This window comes from Gossypium hirsutum, chromosome A02 (genome assembly GCF_007990345.1).
Source record: "Gossypium hirsutum isolate 1008001.06 chromosome A02, Gossypium_hirsutum_v2.1, whole genome shotgun sequence".
Classification (NCBI taxonomy): Eukaryota; Viridiplantae; Streptophyta; class Magnoliopsida; order Malvales; family Malvaceae; genus Gossypium; species Gossypium hirsutum.
In genome coordinates, this window is record NC_053425.1 from 37,811,198 (window position 1) to 37,825,325 (window position 14,128).

General features: G+C 38.5%; 1 non-coding gene and 1 pseudogene across 1 annotated transcript; both read left to right on the forward strand.

The window, feature by feature from the left end:
- The first annotated feature begins 2,138 nt into the window (after window positions 1–2,138).
- On the forward strand, window positions 2,139–2,222 carry LOC121216424 (uncharacterized; annotated as a pseudogene).
- Window positions 2,223–14,021: 11,799 nt separating this feature from the next.
- Window positions 14,022–14,128, forward strand: LOC121216340 (small nucleolar RNA R71). Its single transcript, XR_005912510.1, has one exon. It is a non-coding gene; the product is annotated as a small nucleolar RNA R71 (small nucleolar RNA).

Below are 14,128 nucleotides of genomic sequence, written 5' to 3' on the forward strand. Positions count from 1 at the left end.
TCAAGCTTTTTCACCTTCCTCTAGAATAATTTTGTGCATGCAAAATGAAGGGCTTATACCTCTAATATCAGCCATGGTCCAACCAATTGCTTTCTTAAATTTCTTTTGAATAGCAATTAGTTGCTCCTCTTGATCTTTTGTCAGTTCTGCTAAAATAATCACAGGCAAAGTGACACAATCACCTAAATAAACGTATTTCAAGTGGGAAGAAAGTACTTTTAGGTCGAGTGTAGGTGGTTCTTCGATTAACAATTTGGGTTGCACAAATTCTCTGGCTTCCAACTCCAACAGTTCAAACCGTGTGGATTGAATAAAATTTCTCGGATTGGCTTCCACTAGAACCATGTTTTCTTCACTTTCTTCATCTCTAAAGGGTCAAACCCTAAGGCTTTCTCCAATGGATCTTCCTCAAAATTGCTTTCCATAGAAATTAAGGTTTCTAACTCTTCCATAACTGAACACTCTTCTGTCGGATCGGGAAATCACATTGCTTTAAGAATGATAAAAGTTACCTGATCATCTTGAACTTACATGGTGAGTTCGCCTTTTTGCACATCAATTAGCATTCTTCCTGTGGCTAGGAAAGGTCTCCCAAGGATAATTGGCACTTCTTTATCTTCTTTAAAATCTAGAATAATGAAATCAGCAGGAAAAATAAATTTATCAACTCTTACCAAAACATCCTTGATCTTTCCTTCGGGGATGCTAAAGATCGATCCACTAGGTGGAGCGTCACAGTTGAAGGTCTTACGTCTCCTATCCCTAGCATCTTGAAAATAGATTTAGGCATCAAGTTGATACTCACTCTTAAGTCACACAAAGCTTTACCACAATAACATTCACCAATGTTATAGGGTATCGTAAAGCTTCCTAGATCCTTCAATTTTGATGGCAGTTTGTTCTGAAACAATGCACTACACTCCTTTGTCAAAGCGACAATCTCATACTCACTCAATCGTTTCTTCTTGGATAGTACATCCTTCATAAACTTCACGTAATTCGGTATTTGTTCTAAAGCCTCCACCAATGGAATATTGATGTGTAATTGCTTTAGAACATCCAAAAACTTCTTGAATTGAACCTTCTATTTATGCTTGTGTTGCTGCAGCCTTTGCAGATATGGAGGTGATGGAACTTACGGTTGAATCGAACAACTCTTCTGAGTAGGTAAATCTGCATCCAAAGAAGATGTTAAAGTATCTGAATTCACTAAGTTAGGATTTACCTTGTATGTCTTTGTAGATTCTAATTCCTTTGGTGTAGGAATTTCAACAGCTGGTTGACTTTCCTCTTTTTCAACAGGCTCGTCTTCGACTTCAATCAATCAAGGTTCTAGAATTTTACAACTTTGCAATGCCACTAACTTGATATGTTATTTACCCAAGTTTCTTGGATTCTCAGTATTGCTCGGGAATGTTCCTTGCGGTCCATTACGAAGCTCCGTAGCTAACTAACCCATTTGGTTTTCCAAATTTTTCAGTGTTTCTGCTTGGCTCTGGATCAAAGCGTCATTCTTTGCCATATACTCTTCCAACAAGTTCTCCAAACTATTTGATGATTCAGCTTGGGCTGGTTTTGGAGCTTGCTGATTAAACCCTTGAGTTTGGTTGGGTCTATGCTGCATAAAGTTGTTGTTTGGTCCATTTCCTTGGTTGCTTCAAGAAAAGTTGGGATGATTACGCCATGAAGGATTATAAAAGTTGGAATAGGGTTCTTGTCCACTCCTATTTTGATGTTGGTTCCCCATATAGTACATTGACTTGGGATTCAATGGGCAATTCTCGAAAGAATAACCTTTTCCACAATACACACTGGAAACTACTTCAAATGGACTTGGTGGCTGAACTGCAAAATTATTAGCACTATTAGCGGTAAACTGCTTTAACATAGAGGAAATAGACGATACATGACCTGATAACAAAGTGAGAGCATCAACTTCATGAACTCCAGCTGCTCGTCTTCCTGAAGTTGTTCGATTTGTTGGCCATTAATAGTTATTACTCGCGATCCTCTCGATGATCTCATAAGCCTTATTATAAAACTTAGAAAAAATTGCACCATTTGCAGAAGCATCTACCATCAATTTTGTATGTGCATTGAGACCATTATAGAATGTCTCCAACTCGATATAATGAGGAATCCCATGTTGAGGACACTTACGAAGTAACTCCTTGAATCGCTCCCAAGCCTCATACAAAGACTTGTCATCCAATTGTTGGAATGTAACACCCCAAACCCGGCCCAGACGTTACGGTCGAATTTGGCATGTCATATTGAAGTGTTTTTCGAAAACCGTGTTTTCATTGAAAACCCTTCTTGATGTAAAACTCATTGGAGCGTTATTGTAAAACTCATGTTTTAATTAAAAATCTTTGAAAAGAATATTTTCGTTATAGATTAAAGTGAATGGAAGCTGTGCACCAGGTAGGAAGCCAGAAAAGAGGAGGTGAGTCTATTGGACTGCTTAAGTACCAAGCTCTTTATGGATCCAATCCTAGACATGCAAACATCCATTGCTACACTTAAAGCATATTACTTGTCCACGAAAAACAAATTAAGTTTAAGTCCATTTAAAATATTTATTTCCTTTGAAAACATTTATGTTGCGGAAGCTTTGCTCGGTAATCGTGATATTTTGAAAGTAAGTAACTTTTATAAAACGCGCCCTAGAGCTAACCAATTTAATAACCCAAAATATTAAAAATAATAAAAAGAGCGGCCTTATTACAACTTAAACTAGAATAAAAATAATCAAAAATAAATGCGAAATTTAAAAAGAAGCTAATTGAAACTTATTTAAAAACCATAAATTTAATCTTTGTGGCCACTCTGAATCCCGCCCAGCTCCAAGTCTATCAACTAAGGCTCACCTGCAAAGATGGGAAAAAGGGGGACGAGTTTGGAAAACTCAGTGTGTAAAGTATCCCAACCAGAGCCCAAATCAGTTCAAGCTTTACTGGGCCTAAGCCCTATTCTTAAATCAAAGTTAATTGGGCCTTGGCCCATATCAATATTAATCTGGGCCATAGCCCCTTACAGTATCAGAGTATATTGGGCCTAGCCCATATCAGTATCAATCTGGGCCGTAGCCCTATACAAGTCGAGATATATTGGGCTTTACCCATATCAGCACAGTTAGGCCCATTTTAATACAGTTGGCCCATAATAAAACAGTCTCATATGATTAATGCATGATAACCCCATCCAACCCTGCACTTGCCTCCGTCCATCCCTACACTTCCTGTGGGGAATAAATCACCCACGCCATCCCTACACTTACAGTGTTAGCACCGGTTGCGGCACTAACTATAATCCGCAGCAAAGCTGCTTATATCAGAATATGTGGCACAGCCACCAGAACGGGTTCTTCCTCCATAACAAAACCCAATCCCATGCAACAGATATACATGTCATGGCATATAACAAACAGAATCAGAATATCATGCATTTCAGTCAAAATTAACCCTAGGGGTATAACGGTCATTTTGCATCTAGGGGTAAAATGGTAATTTTCATACTTAGGGGTATTTCAGTAAAATTTATGATTCTAGAGTTTACATACATATTATAACCATTAACACATTAACAGAAGCACTTACCGAGTGTTTTTATCGAATTGGGCCCATTGGCCCGCTAACTCGTTTTCGGCCCATTAAGCCCAAATATACCGAAGTGCACGAAATTGCACACTCTACAATCATACTGCTTACGATTACCAAAATTAACAACCAAACCACCTCGCAAGCGCTCGCACGCTCGCAAGTTCACAAATGCCAACTTTTTGACTTTTCGGCTTTTCGGCTTTTGCCGATCTAGTCTATGAGTGGGTGTCGTTTACACACCTATTTTATGACGATTCGCTAACGAGATCTCCCCCACGATTAACCTTGTTGATCTTACTAGCCTCCAAATAGATTTTGATTGCTAGCCTTCGATGTGCACATATGAAAAAAAAACTGAATGAAAAATACTTAATTTTAATCTTGGCAAAAATCGATAGTCTCCCTAAAGTATTTAGGGGTTTTCAGCTTATCCTCGAATTACTAAATAAAAAAAATAAGATTGGAATGCTTACCACCAAAGACGTTCTTGTCAGAAGCGTTTCCAACACTTTTCAAATCTTAAATCCACTGTGAATCTATCTTAATCACAAGTAGAAAATAGATCTAAAAATTAATTCCCGAATCACTAAAGTATGGATGTTTTAGATTTTAGTATAATGAAAAAGAGAAAATAGAAAAATAGAAAAGAGGAGATGACAATATAGATTCGGCTTGTTGGAAAAGAAAATCAAAGGAATAAATAAATTAAGAATAAGGGAGAAGATTTTGTGAAAAGTGAATGAGCAAAATAAAAATCAATTGAAAATAAAAAAAAATTAAGAATAAGGGAGAAGATTTTGTGAAAAGTGAATGAGCAAAATAAAAATCAATTGAAAATAAAAAGAAACAGATTCGGCTAATTGGCTAAGAATATACCCAATTTAAATCTCGTGTCTATCTCCTTCTTTATAGCCAACAACATAGTTTAAATAATTCAAACTCTCCTTGCGCAAACAGCAGCAGGAGTCCTCCGCTTGGCTGACTCACCTTGCACCTTGCTGCTGGAGGGGGGATTTTCAATCCCGTACGGGATCCCTTTTCATGCATGCACATAAAAAAGAAGCACCCTCCTGCACGGAACGCTGGTCGAACACGGGAACTCCAGGGTGCCCAACACACTGCTGACCACTGGGACGTATCTCCTTCTTTGATATAATAGCGTCGTGCTTACTTTTAAACCTTACCTGCTGACGTCCTGAGTTCTTTTAAAAATAAAACAGAACATACATGCGCCTGGACTCGAACCCGAGCCACCCTGGTACTCCTAACGCACTGCTGCCGCTGCGCCACAAACCTTTTAGTAGCATAACTCGGTCGCAGCTATACTTAAGTTTTACCTTAGCTCGACGTGGCTTCTAAAATAAAAAGCAACTTATGCGCGCACAGTGCCTTGAACCCAGGCACTCCTCCGCCCTCCTACCACACTTAGCCACTAGGCCAAATGCTTGCTTCTGACTTGAATTAGCCCGAACAGTTAATAAGGCCTACCTGCGACAGCCCTTGGTTTTTCAAAAATAAAAACCCACATTTGTGGACACAGGGAATCGAACCCCTGCTCCCTTCCTACTGCTTAACACGCCTAACCACTAGGCCAGACCCCTCCTTATGTCCAATTTTAGCCAAACATATTAATAAACCTTAATGCCCAGATCCCCTAAAGGAGCAAAAATAATAATTTTTTGCTAGAGTCTTGGTCCGAATTTTTCCCACTTTAAATCCATTGTAATTTATTTAAAAACTAAAATAATAATAATAATAACCATAATAATGAAAATTTCAAATACGATAATATATATAAATTTTTTTCCTAATAATAATAATTATAATTTCCATAAATCAATAAAAATAGATACAGTAAAATTTTCTAATAATATGTTAATTTAAACACTAAATTAACAACAATAATTTTATAAATATATTTGTATCTAATAATTATAATGATAATAATTTTCATAAAAATTAAAATATTAGTAATAACATAAATATTTAATCAATATATATTTTTTTAAACACTAGTAATATTTAAAACTTCTCAATATTCAGGTTTTCTTCTATCCGAATCCCAGACTCAAAGCCCAACTCTTCTAGGCCCAATTTTTGGGGCGTTACATGGAAAGTTGTGATCTCGTTCCTCAACTTAGCGTTCTTACTAGGCAGGAAATACTTTACCAAAAATTTCTCTACTAATTCTTACCATGTAGATTTGGAACTTGGTGGCAATGAATTGAACCATGCTTGTGCTCGATCTTGTAATGAGTACGGAAACAACTTCAACCTCAGTGCGTCTTCAGTCACACCATCTATCTTGAATGAATCACTCACCTCCATAAACAATCAAAGGTAGAGATGTGGATCTTCCGTGGGCATACCACAAAAATGGCCCACCGTCTGGAGCATGTGAAACATCACTGATTTTAATTCAAAATGGGTTGCCTCAATATCTAGCCCTTTAATTCCTGGATTTAACTCATTGAAAAGTGGCACAGCATATTATTTGATGCATCGATCCCTATCATCGGCAATGAGGATGGGATTTCGTACATGTTCGGCTTCATTACCTTGGTTTTGATTCTAATTTCCAAGGTCCATCTGGTTTTATCTTTGAGTTGTTCGTTCATGTCTTCTTTGTCTGAAAGTTCGCTCACTTTCAGGGTCTAGTAGGAGTAAATTGATAATCTGATCTATGCTCATAAACACTTGAAAAGAAAATCAGAAAATTTTAAAAAAAAATAAGTTAGTAATGTTAGAAATAACCAAATTGAAAATAAATAATTTCACGAAAGAAATGACTATGGCAACAGTTGACAATCCCCAGCAACGGTGCCAAAAACATGTAACGCTCGAGTTTGTGCAAGTGTACACAGTCATTATCAAGTAATAAGTAGGTATCGAATTATCGTCTCCACAAGGATTGTATTTGTGCTAAGTCAATTAATCACACAAATCTAAAAACTATGCAGATAACAGAGCCTGGTTAGGGTTGTTATGTAACTGATCGCGTGATTCGTAACAAGTAATAAATATTTATAATGAAGATCAAACCTAGACTAACTATTATCACGATAAAAAGGCAAGCACACCTATCGAACAATAGTATAGTAATGGCAAGATCGGGATATCGTACCCAATGGAACCAAAAGTACTAGTAATAAACTATCTTTTTATTATTTAGCCTAAGAATAAAAGGGTTTGTTTATTAAACTAATTATCTAAACTAATTAACTAATTTAATTAAAGAGAAGAGAGAATTTGGAAAAAGACTTGAAGAGAAGCAATTAATAAAGACGACACCCAAGGAGGAATCCACCTAGATTTCACTTATTCTCTGACTCTGAACCGGACGTTTTATTCACTTGACTTGTTCCGTAGAGATCCCTAAGTTAAGTTATTATCCCTATTCAACACTAATAACATCTAATCCCTAGATTGAATAACTGAGACTTTTCTCTAATTAACACTCTAGGGTTGCATTAACTCGATCTATGGATCCCCTTATTAGGTTTTACCTGAATCCGGCAAAATCTCGTAACCCTATTTCTAGGTGTTCGATCAACTCCACTTAATTATGCCAAATCTACTCTTAGGCAGGGTCTATTCCTCCTCTGCATAAGCACATCAAATCATGAATTAATACCCAGAATATTAACTCAAGCATTAAGAACACATAATTAAGAACAAATCAAGTATTTATCATACAGTTCAGATAATAATAATAAGATCCGTCATAGGTTTTATCCCCCTTAGGTATCTAAGGGGTTTAGTTCATAATAAAATAAGAGTACATCTCAAAAGTAAGAAAATAACAAAACATAAAGGAAACTTTAAAACCCTGAAGGAATTCTGAGAGAGATCTTCAGTCTTGGAGTAGCTCCGGCTTTTGAGATGGATCGTCTGGCTTCCTTCAAGTAATTCCTGGCGTGTGGTTCTGTGTTCCAGAAAAGTTCTAGAGAGCCCCCCTTTCTAAGTCATACTTAGGATGTTTATATAGGCTTTTGATTGGCTTTCTTCCCCCCTAAGTATCTTTTTTTCCGTGTAGAATACAACTTCTTGAAAAAGGGACACGCTCGTGTGCCACGGCCATGTGATGTGGTTGCCAGGTCGTGCGCAATCCGTTAATTTGCCACGGTCGTGTAGGCTCAATAGCCAGGCCGTGTGAGTCGTTTAAACCTTGTTCGACACCTTCGAAAGGCACGGGCGTGTGAGCTACCCGTGTGGCAAGGCTTAGGTCGTGTGGGTCTTCTCGATTTGGTCTATTTTGTCCCCTTTTTAGCTTGTTTTTGGCTCCTTTTGACTCTTGGTGCTCTCCTGGGTACAAAACATGACATAACCAGATTAAAAGCACCAAAATCCAAAAATCTAGTAGTAATCATCCATAAATATGCTAAGTATTTAGGGTAAAAATATGTATCATTTGGCGTTTATCAAATACCCCCACACTTAAGCATTTGCTTGTCCTTAAGCAACTGCTAGAATTCATTCTTTTCAATCACAATATCAGTATTGATAATGTTACAAACTATTCCATGGTAAATTATACAATGAGAATTTAACTATAAGGGCGTTAAAGCCTCAAACAATCTAAATCGGATATTTCAATAATAAAATTATAGGTAAGCTCCTTTCTTTAAGTAATTAACTTTAGTCCTAAATACAAAAGAGATGAGATCCTTACTAAAGATTCACTCAAATCACTCAAAGTGTTTAAGGGTCAAGATTAAGCACTCGATTGTCTAACATGAAAAGTTATTACCATAGGCTTACCTGAAAATCAAATCTCCACCACTTGTAAATGATATGATACACTAATCAAAAGGTCTTTGCATGGTTCTAATGGGGTTTAGGTTACAGGTATAGATACAGGTTGAACAACAGGGGTTAGAATCGAGATAATTTTAATATGTTACCCCACTATCAAAAACTTAATTACTGAATCACAAACAAATAGCTAGAACTATTTTACATGAGTACATGACAACTTTAGCTTGCTGAGAATTACACACATTTTTTTTAGAACAATCAAGTTAATACAATACAGAAATTATACTTCATGATTCAGTAACAAAAAATGGTGACCATAGTGAGGTAACAATATTAAATTCAATCTCGATAAAAAGGGTCAAATTAAGTAAGAGGATTTCAACAATAATGGGTTAATGGGTTAATGATGGGGGTTAATTAAAGAAAAAGGTTAATAGGTTCAAAAGGGGTTCACTAAGGGTTTAATTATGTGGGAAGGCTTTTTATGGAGTAAATGGGTTAAAGTGCCTTTATCATCTCAGTATATCAAATCATACGTGTGATTTCGACATGTATAATCAAAGCAAGTTCTAGAATAATAGTTCAATGTTGACACACTCAAACCACAAAATAAGTGAGCAAGAAAGAAAGCTATATGCTCAAAAGGCTCAAAAATCTCATCAAAAATTTGAGTTTTTGATGTCAGTCCTGTATACTTAAGATTTCAAGATAATACCTCAATTTAGGAAAATAATCTAAAAATTTTAGTTCTCAAAATATTAACTTATCATGCTCGATTCTTTAATGTCCTATAATCAAATAATCATGCATAATTCCCATGGTCTAATTCATGACATACCAACATTAGTTATAGATCAATCAGAATTCATTCTATCAATATTATGATAAAATCACTTAAGCACAAAACCAAATTCAGGGATTTGAGAATAATGCAAAAAGTTAGGTTCATGTTCACCCCCCACACTTAAGATGTACATTGTCTTCAATGTAAAACGATAGACTAGTCAACATAAAGAAAATCATAAGAGGGAAAGAGGTGAAACTCCCTGTTAGTAGGATGCAGAGCTTGATTCTGAGGCTGGAGTGTTTGGGGAAAATGGTAGCGGCCACTGTTCTTGGTTAGATGAAGAAATTGGGTCATTGAACATGGCACTCGTTAGGTATTGTTCCATATTTGTTTCCTCATTATGTAAAATATTCCTAGCAGCTTTTCTTGGAAGTCTGCAGAATCATGAAGAGCTTATTAAGAGTTGGTATGGAAGAGAGTGTAGTGGAATTACTTGTTAGAAATACCAGAAAATGGAAAATAAAAATTTACTAATATAGATATGTCTTTCAAAATAAGAAAATTGAAATGAAAATAAAAATCAAAAGAAAAATAAGAATAAAATAAATAAAATAAAAATAAAATAAAAATAAAAATAAAATAAGAGGATTCAATGATCCTCGTCGGTGGGGCCCTCAGGTGGTGGTGCTGGAGGTACGAGGTGGAAGTGCTGGCACAGCTGTTGCATCATGGCCTGCATATCATCCATCTGTTGGTCCCATCACCGATCTTGCTCGTGGATCATCTCGAATTGCGTAGTGTAGTACTGCTCGAAGTGGGCGAGTCGGTCGAAAAGATGTGCCAATGAAGTAGTCGTAGCAGCCGCAGAAACTAGTCGTTCCCTAGGTGGCACAGTTAAAGGCTCATCGTGCTATGGGGGAACATTATCAGGAATGTCCTTAAGATCCTCCTCGTCAATGGCATGCGAGAGACGGTACTAAAGAGGATCGGTCCCACATCGGTGCTCGATCATCCGCATGTGTAACATAGTCATGATGCCCTGTGGGGACATCTGACCTATCAGTGTAAGTGCTGATGACTGGGCTGCGGTGTTAAGGAGGATGAAGTTTCTGGCAAGGCGCGTTACATAAGGGTCGATGGAGATCACTCCCTTCCTATGCCTCTCGATCTGATGACGAATGGCGAAAGCAATGAAGTAGGCCAAGTCAGTCACGTATGCATTCGCCATACACCATAAATAGTAGGCGTCGTGGGTGGTGATGATGCCGGTGCTCTCTCTCCTCACAGTCAATGTGTGTGTCAAGATGGCATAGAGGTAGTGTAGGAAAGGAGCGAGGGCTGAGGCCTTCGAGCGGCTGGGGTCGTAGGTGGAAGAGAGTGGTGCCAAGGCCTTTCAGCATAAGGAAGGGGAGATGTGGAGATTGCGTGGTAGCGCATTCATGTCCTCCTCCTCCATAAATTTATCGGTGTAGAGCCCCAGAGCAACTCCAAACTTTAGGACACTCATCGCATGAACTAGACCGCCTAATCAGAAGTGAATGGTGCCTGGGTCGTCATTGTTCGTCATCACCACCTGCAAATGAAAAGTAGAGCATAGTTCTAGAGTTAGCTCTAAATAAGTGGGCTCGGTAATAGTGAAGAATCGTTCCCATGGGTCTGTGGACAGGAGGGCGCAGATGGCATCAGTGAGCTGAACTTGCTCTACAGTAGCCCAATCGATACAGTGGCTTGTGGTGTAGGTCGTGCGCGTAGTATTTGAAATAGCTCCTCCTGCGAAGCTTGTGGAAATTCAAGGAATGGGTGCCGAACTTCAGCTGTAGCTCGTACCGAGGAAGAACCCGGTCCCCTACGTCTTTTTGAGGAAGGGACCGCGGCCTTCTTGCCCCTTGATGACGACATAATATACCTGAAAATATATGAGCATTGATAGAATCCAAGATACATTAGTAGTTAACAAAGAGGCCTAAAAACTAGTATATGCTATTTAGTGTTTTAAATAAGTCAAATATAGAAAATTCTAAAGCAAACTCTTAACTTGTCTAAAACATATTTGTAATAGTAACAATATCTATGTAAAGCATGAAAAATACTAATGTAACAACACAAATTGGAAAAATAAGGTTAAGAAAGTGAACCAAGGGCTGTTGAAAGGCAGTGTACGGGCGTGTGATGGCGAGCACGGGCATGTGATGCGGAGAGGAAACCATGTGGTGGGAAAATGGAGGGTATAGGGAGGGGAAAATGGGGATTAATGCAAGTGGAGTGACTTTGAGGGTGGTTTGGGGGTTCGGGAAGTGAGAATCTAGGGAATTATGGTCGGAATAGGGAGTAGGGGTCGGGGGAGGATGGATTTCGGCTAGGGTTTTGAAAGGAGGAAGGAGATGAACAGTGGTTTGTTTATATAGGGAAGTGGCACACGGCCTAGGGCCACGCCCGTGTGCTGTGAGGGTAGCCCGTGTCTTTTGAATTTTTCAAATGTGCCCGGCTACTATCACACGCCCTTGTGTCTTGGGCGTGTGTGGCACACAACCATGTCGCACGGTCGTGCCTAGCTTTGTTTGCTTCTCCCACGCCGGTGTTTTATGGTAGTACGCCTGTGTATTGTTGTCCACAGTTTAATGGCATGGGCGTGTCACACATTCGTGTTGAAAAAACAGAATCGAGCCTTGTCCCTGGCACGCCCATGGTTTTCTATCCCACGCCCATGTTCTTCCAATCAAGTTCACCCATGGCCATGTCGTACGACCGTGGGGATTTATTGCACCCTGTGTTTTGGGGAAATCATATCCTGCTTCAACACGACCGTCTCGCATGGCCGTGTCTCTTTCCCTGTTTGGCCACGGCTTTAGCCATGGTCGTGTTCCTGGCCGTGTGTGCTTGAAAACTGTGCAATTCAAAGATTAAGTTAATGATTCAAAGTGTTAGAAATTAAAAAAATAAAGAAATCAAAATATGTTAGTGCTTGGGTTGCCTCCCGAGAAGCGCTTATTTATAGTCTAAGCTCGACATACCTCATTCCTGTTGTCAGTTTTAAAATAAGGTTTTAAACGAGTGTTGTTTACCTTAAAAGTGCCGAACTTGGGATGACTCACCTCCACTGTACCGAATGGAAAAATACTGAATACCATAAGAGGGATTTCCTCATTTGGTGTGGTAGTGACAATGTGAGGATCAACGGCATCTAGTAAGACTGTATCCGTAGTCTAGCTCCTCTATCCGTAGTCTTCATTCCTCATGGACGTCTTTGTTTTCTTCATGATAGTAGTGCACTGTCTCTATTGTCTTTGTTCGAGGAGGTTCCTGGAAGGAAGATTGAATATTAGTTTTATCATCGATAGTTTTTGTAGCATTATCTTGAGTCTTAGGGGTTTTGACTGAGTCGCGTGCTTGGAGTGTTACTGCGTCGTCACCTGTACGAAGTGTTAGCTCCCCTGTGCCTACATTAATAATGGTTCTGGCAGTTGCTAAAAGGGTCGTCCTAAAATTAATGTACCTCGTTATCCTCATCCATAACTAAGACGACAAAGTCTAGTGGGTAAATAAATTTATCAATTTTAACGAGAACATCTTCAATAATACCCTTAGGAGATCTAACTATTTTGTTAGCCAATTGTATGCTCATCCTAGTCTGTTTGGGTTTACCGAGACCTAGTCGTTTAAACATTTTATAAGGCATAACATTTATACTTTCCCCTAAATCAGCTAAAGCATTATTCACAGATAAACTACCAATTAGGCAAGGAATTGTAAAACTCACTGGATCTTGCAATTTGTTAGGTAGATTTTTCTTTAGAATAGCTGAGCAGATTGCATTGAGTTCCACATGCGATGTAGTGTCTAATTTCCTTTTATTGCTCAGAGGTTCCTTTAAGAATTTTGTTGAGTTGGGCATCTGCGAAAGAACTTCAATAAATGACAAGTTAATATGTAATTTCTTTAAGAGTTTGACAAAATTACCGAATTGCTCTTCTGTTCTGTCTTTCGTCGTCTCTTTAGGATACGACACACGAGGTTCATGATTCGTACTTACCTGTTTGGGATCATTATTGTTTACCTCTTCTCGTCCTTTGTTCATCGCATTGTTTTGCTGTATTTCTGGGTCAGGTGTAATGAATCCTTCCTTTTCTTGAGTATTAATTTCATTGAGGTGTTCCCTTGGACTAGGCTCCGTATTACTTGGTAGGCTACCTTGTGGTCATTTGGAGATTAGTTTGGATAGCTGGCCTATCTGAGTTTCGAGTCCTTGTATCGATGCTTGTTGATTCTTAAGTGCAGTCTCGGTATTTTGAAAATGGGTTTCTGACATCGAGATGAATTTAGAGAGCATCTCTTCAAGGTTCGACTTCTTCTCTTATTGATAAGGTGGCTTTTGAAAACCCTGAGGATTTTGTGGCTTTTGATTCCCTTGAGCTCCCCAAGAAAAATTTGGGTGGTTCCTTCAACCTGCATTATAGGTATTACTGTATGGGTTATTTTGAGGTCTAAAGTTATTGTTACCCATATAGTTGATTTGTTCCTCTTCAGTTGTGGGATTGAAGGATTGATATTCTGTATACACACCTCCTCCATTTGAGTCACACCTCATTATTGGATGTACCTGCGTAGAACCAAGAAAACTATCAATCTTTTTATTGAGAAGTTCTACCTGATTTGAGAGCATGGTGACTGAATCGATGTTATAGACGCCAGCTATTTTTGTTGGCTTTGTCTTCATAACTTGCCACTGATAGTTATTCAGTGACATCTCCTCTATAAATTCATAGGCATCTTCCGCTGTTTTATTGTTGATGGTTCCGCCAGCAGCTGCATCAATCATTTGTCTTGTCGAGGGATTTAGGCCATTGAAGAATGTTTGAAATTGCAGCCAAAGCGGTAACCCATGGTGAGCGCACCTTCACAGTAAGTCTTTGTATCTCTCCCATGCATCGTAAAGTGTTTCTAAATCCATCTGCACAAAAGAAGAGATATCATTACGTAATTT